The 8,967-nt window shown below is 49.3% G+C and overlaps 1 long non-coding RNA gene across 1 annotated transcript; it reads right to left on the reverse strand.

Moving 5' to 3' along the window:
• Window positions 1–4,530: 4,530 nt before the first annotated feature.
• On the reverse strand, window positions 4,531–8,099 carry LOC123928313. Its single transcript, XR_006815661.1, has 3 exons — window positions 7,730–8,099; window positions 6,452–6,725; window positions 4,531–4,844 (listed from the first exon to the last, which is right to left on the reverse strand). It is a non-coding gene; the product is annotated as an uncharacterized LOC123928313 (long non-coding RNA).
• Between the last annotated feature and the right edge of the window lie 868 nt (window positions 8,100–8,967).

The raw sequence follows: 8,967 nt of genomic DNA on the forward strand, positions 1-8,967 counted from the left end.
TCCCATCACCAAGCACTTCTTGTTTCCTATCTTGAACAGTTAATGTGTTGTCATTTGTGACTGTTTTTCACTTAGCAGAGTGTTTTCAAGGTTCATTCCGGATGAAGCATATCTTACGTTCCTTTTACTGCCCAAACAATATTCCGCAATCTGATGTTGCGCGTATCCCATTTGGCCTCTACAAGTAAAACATATCACTTCCTGTGCTTAAACGACAGTCAGTTTGGAAATTGCTGTCATATATACTTACTGTCAAGTACTTAGAATTAATGTTGTCTATTTTTTTTAAAAGATTTTATTTATTTATTTATTTGTCAGAGAGAGTGAGCACAGGCAGACAGAGTGGTGGGCAGAGGGAGAAGCAGAGGGAGAAGCAGGCTCCCTGCTGAGCAAGGAGCCCGATGTGGGACTTGATCCCAGGACTCTGGGATCATGAACTGAGCCGAAGGCAGCCGCTTAACCAACTGAGCCACCCAGGCGTCCCAATGTTGTCTATTTTTTAAGCAATTTAGGCATTTCGGCAAGGTGAAGGGGAAAAAAGAGAGAAAGGGCTTGGGGAAAATAGGAAATCTCCGTGTTTTTCTATTCTTTCAGATAAATGGAATTTTATGCAAACCAGAAATGCTTTCCCACTTGTTCCCTATGGCCACACATCGCTCCACACTATCTTAAGCCCAGAAAACTCAGCACACAGTACTAGGGCCGCTGGGTGCGGAGTCCCCAGCAAGTGTCGCATAAAGGCTGATGAAGGAATGAGAGCTGGCACCTGGCCCCTCCCACTCCCTGTCTCCCTCTCTCCCTCCCTAACTGCCCCACCCCCACCCCTGGGCTGTGCAGGCCTTTTCCTGGTGCCCTGGGTTGAGGGCTGTGGGAGAACTCTGGCTTAAGCTTAATTACCAGTAAATACAATTTCTCCGGGAGGGCGGGGAGGCAGCAGATAAGATCAGGGAAAGTGCTCAGAGGCTCAGAGGGCCTTGGAAGGCAGCTCCTCTGCAAATATGGGATTGGCGTTTATTGTTGCTGCTGTTAATAAAACAGATGTCCTCAAAACATTCCTCCAACCGCTGACAGGACTTGGAAAATTGCTGTCCCTTTATTGGTTGCTGAAACCAAATAAAAATCAAATTAAAGTTTAATTCACCTCATAATTTTCTTCATGGCAGTTCTGCTGGGCCAGCCGTGAGGCAGAGCCAGCTTCCTCCTCGTCCTCGGGGTATACATCACCTTCAGCCTGAAGCCCCCCCAAGGTCAGCTGCTCCTTCTCCCTCTGCCAGCGGCCCAGTGTGGGTGGGATTTGCAGCTGGAAGAAGGGCCACAGCTTAGGCCAAGATGAAAGAAGGTTGGAAACTGCTGGATGATACCAGAGAGGACCTCCCTCCTCTTGGCCCTGGGGTCTCCGTGGTAACTGAGGGGGAAGCCGCTAGGTATTCCAGCTATGTGACCTGGGCCAGGCATATCCCCCGGGCTAGCAAGGGGCGCTGGACCACAGACACTGAGGCCCACAGCCACACCCGCCATGTTCCCTCCTGCGTTCCTTAGATCCAGGACAGGGTCTGGGATCACAGAGGCCCAGTGAAGAGCTCACATCTCTGCTCAGGAAGTTTTCTATTCAACTAATCCATGAATGCGTGAAAGAAGAAATGAAGTCATTTTCTAGCTCTTTCCTTTTTAAATCATCTCCATCCTTTCCTCTTCTTCCTTCATCCCTTCCCTTTTCCCCCATGATACATGAATAATCTAGGATTTCCAGGCGCTCTTCTAACTCTGGCAGATGATTCCGCACACACTGGGAATGAACCCCTTGCCACTGATCATTAACTCGGAGTTGGGCCGAGTTGGGCTTTGCATCAAGTGTTCTACGAACGCCAACCAGTGATACCTTCCTGTACGTCACACAAGACACAAAGCTGAGGAGGGGATCACGACGGAGGACACCGGCACCAAGCCCAGTCTTTGAGATCAAGAAGTGTCTCAAGTAAAGCTACTGCCGTTGGCATGAGAACTTCAAAACTAAAACCCAGGCAAGTCTACAAAGGCCCCTCAGAAGTGAGGCCTGCGCAGCACCTCAGCCCGTCTTGTACCATTTCTGGGCCTGGGCAGTGGACTGGACTCTCAAGGGACAAGAGTGACCAGAAGGCTGACACGTGGGGGCCTGCAGGCTAGTGGGGGGGAGGGGTGCTCCACATGGAGAGGGGTTGTCACCCGAACGTGTGAGGAGGGTCCAGCAGAGACACCAAGCGCCGCCGACACAGAGGGATGCTGGTGGGATTTTCAGAGGGAGTGACACGGGACGGGGTGGGCTTGGTGGAGTGAAGATGAGGTCCGGAGGGGCCGGAACAGGAGGACGGAGCAGAGCGTCTCTCAGTCCTCCGTCCCGTCGGAGGCGAGCACACCTCCACCAGGCGCTTCCCTCCTGAGAGGGAGACGCTCCGGTGGCCGGATTCAAGGCAGTACTTCTGGATGGGAGAACTAACGACAGCGTATGTTCTGGCATAAGTTCAAAGAGAAGAGGATGTGGAAATTATGCCATCGTTAAGAGGGTTTTTCCTTCTCATAGAATGTAATGCATTTTCTGGAACTGTGTACAAGCGAGACAACCTCTGTTCCCTCTATCACAGAAGGAGCTGAGCAGGTAACATTCTGATTTCAATGCCTTCACCAGGACATCTGTGATGGCAGGTCCTGGTGAGTGTCCAGTTTGGCTGCTGACAGGTAGAGAAATGTGTTCTCTGAAGTCCCTTCCTCTCCGTCCGTGTCCTGCTTCCCAGACTCCCCCGAGCCGGCGGGAGACGTTGTGGTCAGTTGACAGAAGGCAGCGCATGTTTGAAGAACTGAAGGCGGCTCTGCAGGCAGCCCAGAGCCAGGGAAGGGCTATGTGTGGACTGAGTGTCACTCGGTGAGATGGATTGTTCTTTCTGTTCTTCTCACCCACCTCTTAAAAATCTCAGCATTTCCTGGACAAGGTTGTGCTTACCTACTCCGAGGTAGAGCTAGATACAGCTGATGTAAAGTGAAGAGGGAGAAAATCAGGGAAGGAAAGGGAAGAGGAGAAGTTGTGAGAGAGATTAGAGAAAGGGAAGGGGGAAGAGGATGAGGAAACTGGAGAAGGAAAGAATTAAACAAAAAAAAAAGGGTAGACAACAATAGTATTGACTTTCCAGCATTGTTGTGAAGGCCTACCTCAGGGCCTTTGCACTTATTGCCTCTACCAAGAACTCCCTCCCTTCAATGTTGTCACTTTCTCAACTCACTTCAAATGGCAGCTCACAGGGAATCTGTCTTGATCTCCCTGTAATCCACTTCTTGTCATCACTCTCTAATCGCTTAACTGGTTCTGTTTTTCTTTTTTTTTTTTTTCTTTTTTTTTTTTTTTTTTTTTTTTTTTTTTAAAGATTTTATTTATTTATTTGACAGACAGAGATCACAAGTAGGCAGAGAGACAGGCAGAGAGAGAGAGGAGGAAGCAGGCTCCCTGCAGGGCAGAGAGCCTGATGCGGGGCTCGATCCCAGGACCCTGGGATCATGACCTGAGCTGAAGGCAGAGGCTTTAACCCACTGAGCCACCCAGGCGCCCCTGGTTCTGTTTTTCTTCAGAGCAATTACCATCACCTGCCATATTGTATGTTTTTTGGTTTGTTTTTCTTCCCTCAAAGGAATATAAACTTCACCAGCACAGAAGTTTTTCCTGTAGGTTTTTCAGTAGGTTGCCTTGTAGTTTTGCTGATGATTTCCTTTACTGTGTGGCGGCTTTTTTAGTTTGATGTAGTCTCACTTGTTTATTTTTGCTTTTATTGCCTCTATTTTTGGTATCAGATTCAAAAATTGCAAACTGACTAATGTCAAGGAGCTTACTGCCTGTTTTCATCTAGGAGTATTATAGTTTGGGGTCTTGCATTCAAGTCTTCCGTCCGTTTTGAGGTAATTTTTATGTGTGGTGTAAGACAGCGGTCCAGTTTCATTCTTTTGCATGCAGCTGTCCACTTTTCCCAACATCATTTATTGAAGAGACCATCCACACAGGGAAGTTTTTTATTACATTTCTTGCTGTATTTGAAGCATCTGGAACAGTGTCTCGCACATAGTTGTTCAGTATTTGTTCAGTGGATAAATGAAAGGTCCAGGGACTCCTTAAGAAAATAAAACTAAGCTTTCCTCCTTCCCCACCCAATCCCAGTGTCTCTGGGAAGAATGGGAATTTTGATATAGAATCTTTATCTCCTGGAGAGACTTTGTTTTATTTGCTTATAGTTTGAACCTTACCCTCTCTTTCATAATTTTTTCCTAAAAGCACCCCAAACCCCAACAGAAAGAGAGAGAAAATTCATGGGTGTGCATGCACCATTAAAGGGAATCCTTTCTTTCATGGCCATCCTTTGGGACCAACCTCATGCCTGCAAGGCAAGGACAATGATGATTCCTTACCACCCCCCAGAAGAGGACAGGGAGAACCCGGTGACAAAGGGAAGAGCGTGATGAGAGACTGGGCTCACATCACAGAGATCCTAGGGGATGTTATTTTTTTCTCTTCCTTCCAAAGTCTCTGTAAAAAACTCCGTATTTTTGTTTCTTCATTGTGACCACTTGGAAGACTGCAAAACGCGATCTAGGTGACTGCCCTGTGATTTCACCTCTGGCTGCCGGTGTGAGACGTAGCACTGGGCTCTGGGGGAGGGGGTGTGGTGACATCTGGCTTGCAGCCCTGGGGAGGAGCGCACAGGGAAAGGCAGGCTCTGAGGGCTGCTGCTGTCCGTGGAGTCGGGGGCTCTGTGCCAGAACTCCCAGGCAGGAAAGTTGGAAGGAACCGATGAAAAGAACGGCAGGCAGAAGCGGAGGGAGATGCAAGGCTGAGGACAGGGAGAAGATAAACAGAGGTGACTTGTGCTGTCTTTAATCCAGCCCAAGCTCCCCTGCTACCCTGTGGACAGGGACCAAGGGAAATCTTCAACTTCGTTTTTGGTCCGTGTAGGCCAAAAATCTACACTTGCAGCAACTCTTAATCATTCGGTAAAGTTTTCTACCCAGTGTATTTTAGTTGGTGTAACAAATTTGTTATGTTATAAAGAATCTGTGTGATTTTTTCAAACCGGGTTCCTAGCATGGATCTTCTCACATCCTTGGGATTTCCCGAGTGATCGAAGTACATTTGTTATTCCTGAGTCCCATGGATCACTGTGCTATCATTACGTTAGCAATGATACTCATTACGTGACTCATTGCGGGCCCCTAGATGGCTTCAGAATGGGAGCGGACCATTGGATTAGAGGGTCTTTAGTGGGGTCGTTGATGCTCTGGCTCCAGGGAGGGAAGAAAGACTGGTGATGGAGTTTAATCATGGGGCCAGTGGTTTAATCAGTTGTGCCTAGGTAATAAAACTCTGGCCGCCAGAGCTCAGCAGAGCTCCCAGGACCCTCCCAGACCTCACCCTATGTGTCTCTTCATTGGGCTGTTCCTGATCTGTATGTGTTTTTTATAACAAAACTACTCATAATACAGCTCTTTCCTGAGTTGTCAGTTGTTCTAGCAAATTGTCAAAACTCTGGTGGTCGTGAGAGCCCCTAAATTTATAGACAGTCATCCAGAAGAAGGACAGGCGGCCTGGGGACCCCCGAACTTGTGGCAGGTATATGAAGTGGGGGCGGCCTTGCGGGGACTGTGCTAGCTCTGGAACTTAGCCCAGAACAGAACAGCAACGGGCCACTGGGTGTCAGACTAGCCTACTTACTCAACTCAGCATAAATGTCAACTCAGTGGTGAAACCTTCCTTGACGACCCCACCACTCGGGGCTCTGTCTCTTGTCTCTTCATAACAATCTATTGATGTCTCTATTATAGCACCTGCCTTATTTTGGCACAAACCCAGCTTTTCTGTTAAGAAGTCTGCTTCCCCTCCCGTCTAGGCTCCTGAAGGACAGGGCTGTGTCCTCTTCCCGTCTGTCCCCGCACCGAGAATCATCCCTGGCCTGCAGCAGGTACTCAGCAAATGTTAGAAGAGCAATGAGGTGTTCTGTATACAAAATATACATTTTTGGGTGAGAATCAACTTTTGAGGGCCGTCAGCCCAGAATAGGGCACAATGAGAGCAGAATGAATTTCCTCTAACTTCATTTAAAAAATTACCTATCACCTGTTATCGATCATCTGTCTGTATTTAAATAGCAAGGCCACACATACCAAGTAAATTTCCTATTTCTGACCATGAGCACCCCACAGAAAAACATAGCCCTCCTCCAAAAAGGGTTGTGGATTGTGGGGCACCCATGGGCGCATGGGATAAAATGCAAAGCGGAGGTTCAAAGGTGTTCGTTTAATAAGACAGAAGCTCCTCCAGGCATGGGTGGTGTCTATGTCTAAGATCTCGATGTGCATTTAGGTGCTGGACGTAGGAAAGAAGGTGCAGTGAACAGCCCCAGGAAAATCACCCACGCCCTGTCCACAGGACAGACAATCGTACCTGCCCTAGAGAAAGTGCCAAATTCGTAAGGAAAACCGACGAGCCTCTCGGTTAGTCTCTCATCTCCAGGGCTGCGATTCAGCGTGGTCGTGCACAATTTCCCAGCTTCCAAGAATCCCTCTGCACACTCCATCCATCTTTGCCCAGGGCCTGGCCCCGTTCTCAGCGGGGCCTCCCACCAGCCTCCCCTCAATTCCCGCTCCTTGTCCTCTCCGCCTCCTTCCCTCCTTGGAGCTGGCAGGAGCTGCGGCCAGTTTTCTGCACCATTTATTGGCTGCAAGGTGGAGGGTGTGACAAGAAGGGGTCTATTCTGGAAGCCCTTGGAGCTTCAGCTGGGACTAGGATGGCCAGTCTCCAGAAAGGGAAACGTTCCAGACAGGGTGCAGATTAGAAATTAAGGTGAGGAGGTTTTTTGCCTTGTTTTGTTTGTTTTGTTTTTTAAAGATTGTATTTATTTATTTATTTATTTATTTTTAAAGATTTTATTTCTTTATTTGACAGACAGAGATCACAAGTAGGCAGAGAGGCAGGCAGAGAGAGAGGGGGGAAGCAGACTCCCCACTGAGCAAAGAGCCCGATGTAGGGCTCCATCCCAGGACCCGGAGATCATGACCTGAGCCAAAGGCAGACGCTTTAATCCACTGAGCCACCCAGGCGCCCCTGTATTTATTTGTTTGACAGAGAGAGAGACAGTGAGAGGAAACACAAGCAGGGGGAGGAGAAGCAGAAGGAGACTCCCCACTGATCAGGGAGCCCGATGGGGGCTCGAACCCTGGGATCATGACCTGAGCCGGAGGCAGACACTTAAGGACTGAGCCACCCAGGTGCCCCAAGGTGAGGGGGTTTTTGCAAACTGGGCTCCAGCTCCATGAAAGGAGGAGGAGGAAGGGAGCAGGGAGCTGGCGCCACAGGAAGGCCGGGTTTGGGGCTAACTAATGCAATTACCCTTTTGGAATTTAGCCTAGGAGATGGGAGAAATAGACCAGAGGTGACAAGCTTAAACACTCCTGTTTTCGTCTGTCTCCAATCCTCTGCTGGTCGAGGGGACTGAGGAAGGAAGAAGAGGTGGGAAGAGACGAAACAGAAAGCAAGTGTGTACTGTGGCAAGGAGTGTGGTTCAGGGGTTAACACTGGCCTCAGGCAAGAGAGGATATGCCAGTTGTGACCTTCCCAGAGGTCTGGCTGCGGGGGAAATGCCTGGCTTTGGGGCGGGGGCTGCGTGGCAGGGACAGCGGGGCAGACAGTCACGACAGAGACGCACACAACCTCGCTCCTCACCTGAGATGGAGTCCCTGGCTCGGGAAGGCCTAGGAACTGGGAGAGAAACCACGAACTGGATTCATTGTATCGGTGGGTGAACGGCTTCCTGCTGCTGTCTCTGCCCTCAGAGCAAGATCGTCTGGCCTGTTCTTAAGGTTCTAGAAGACTGGGCGCCTGGATCTGGCGATGCCTGGTGCACCTCACAAATCAGCTTGAGACGAACACGACAGTAATACTCCCGCGTTAGAGGCCTGTCCGGTATTTGGTATCTCTCAATTAGGACCCCCGCCCCCCAAAACACACACACCACGCTCCAGGCTACTCTCTCGGGAGATTATGTAAGCAATGATTTCTAAGCTGGGAAAACTCACATAACCTTGCAAATGAGTTTGAACTCTTCTCTCTGCTTCCTCCAGCTGGTTCCTTGCTTAAGAGAATATAATTAGCAGGAAAGTCAATAAAGTCCGGACTTTGGCACACTCTTCCCTAAACTGTGACGCAGCGGTGTTGGACGGCTGTTAGCGCTCATCGAGAATGCCCACTCGCAGTTGGGAAAGCACCTTCCCTTCATTTTCTCACCTCCTCAGCCCAGGACGGATGGCTTTGGCAGCCGGCTAGCAGCCCCGAGTTTAAAGGCAGAACCATCCGTTCTCATCTGATCCTGTGAGAAGCCACGTGCAGGACCTCGGGCTGGCTGATGACGAGGCGGGTCGGTGCTTCTCGATCTGTCTGTCTGCACACCCTGGGGCAGGACTGTAGAAACTCTAGCTCTCTTCCCTGCATTTACGATCCCCAAAATACATCAGCTCTCTTTTAGCCCCAGTAATCCTCCCAGAATCTACAGCTGTGAAAAGCAGTTTAAATTAGCTTGGAATATGGACAATCTGTAGCTGTTTCAGCCAGGACAGGCTAGATGATGCTGTGAGGATAAACAACTCTAAAATCTCGAGGCTGACAGCCACGAAGATTTATTTCTTGCTCACGCTTCACATCCATCTTGGATCAGCTGCACTGAGCTCCATGCTGCTTTCGCTCTAGGACCCGAATCGATGAAGCAGCCTTCTTGCCGAAGGTAGCTGGCATCACGATCGAGAGAAAAGGGAACATGGCAAACGCAGGCTGGCTTTGAATGTTTCCAGACTGTGCCAGACAACCCACATTGCTCATACTGGTATTAACTATGTGTGTAACAAACCACTTCAAAAAATAGTGGCTTAAAACAATAAGCGTTTACTATCTCAGTTTCCGTGGGTCGG

The sequence above is a fragment of the Meles meles genome, chromosome 17 (assembly GCF_922984935.1).
Source record: "Meles meles chromosome 17, mMelMel3.1 paternal haplotype, whole genome shotgun sequence".
NCBI lineage: Eukaryota > Metazoa > Chordata > Mammalia > Carnivora > Mustelidae > Meles > Meles meles.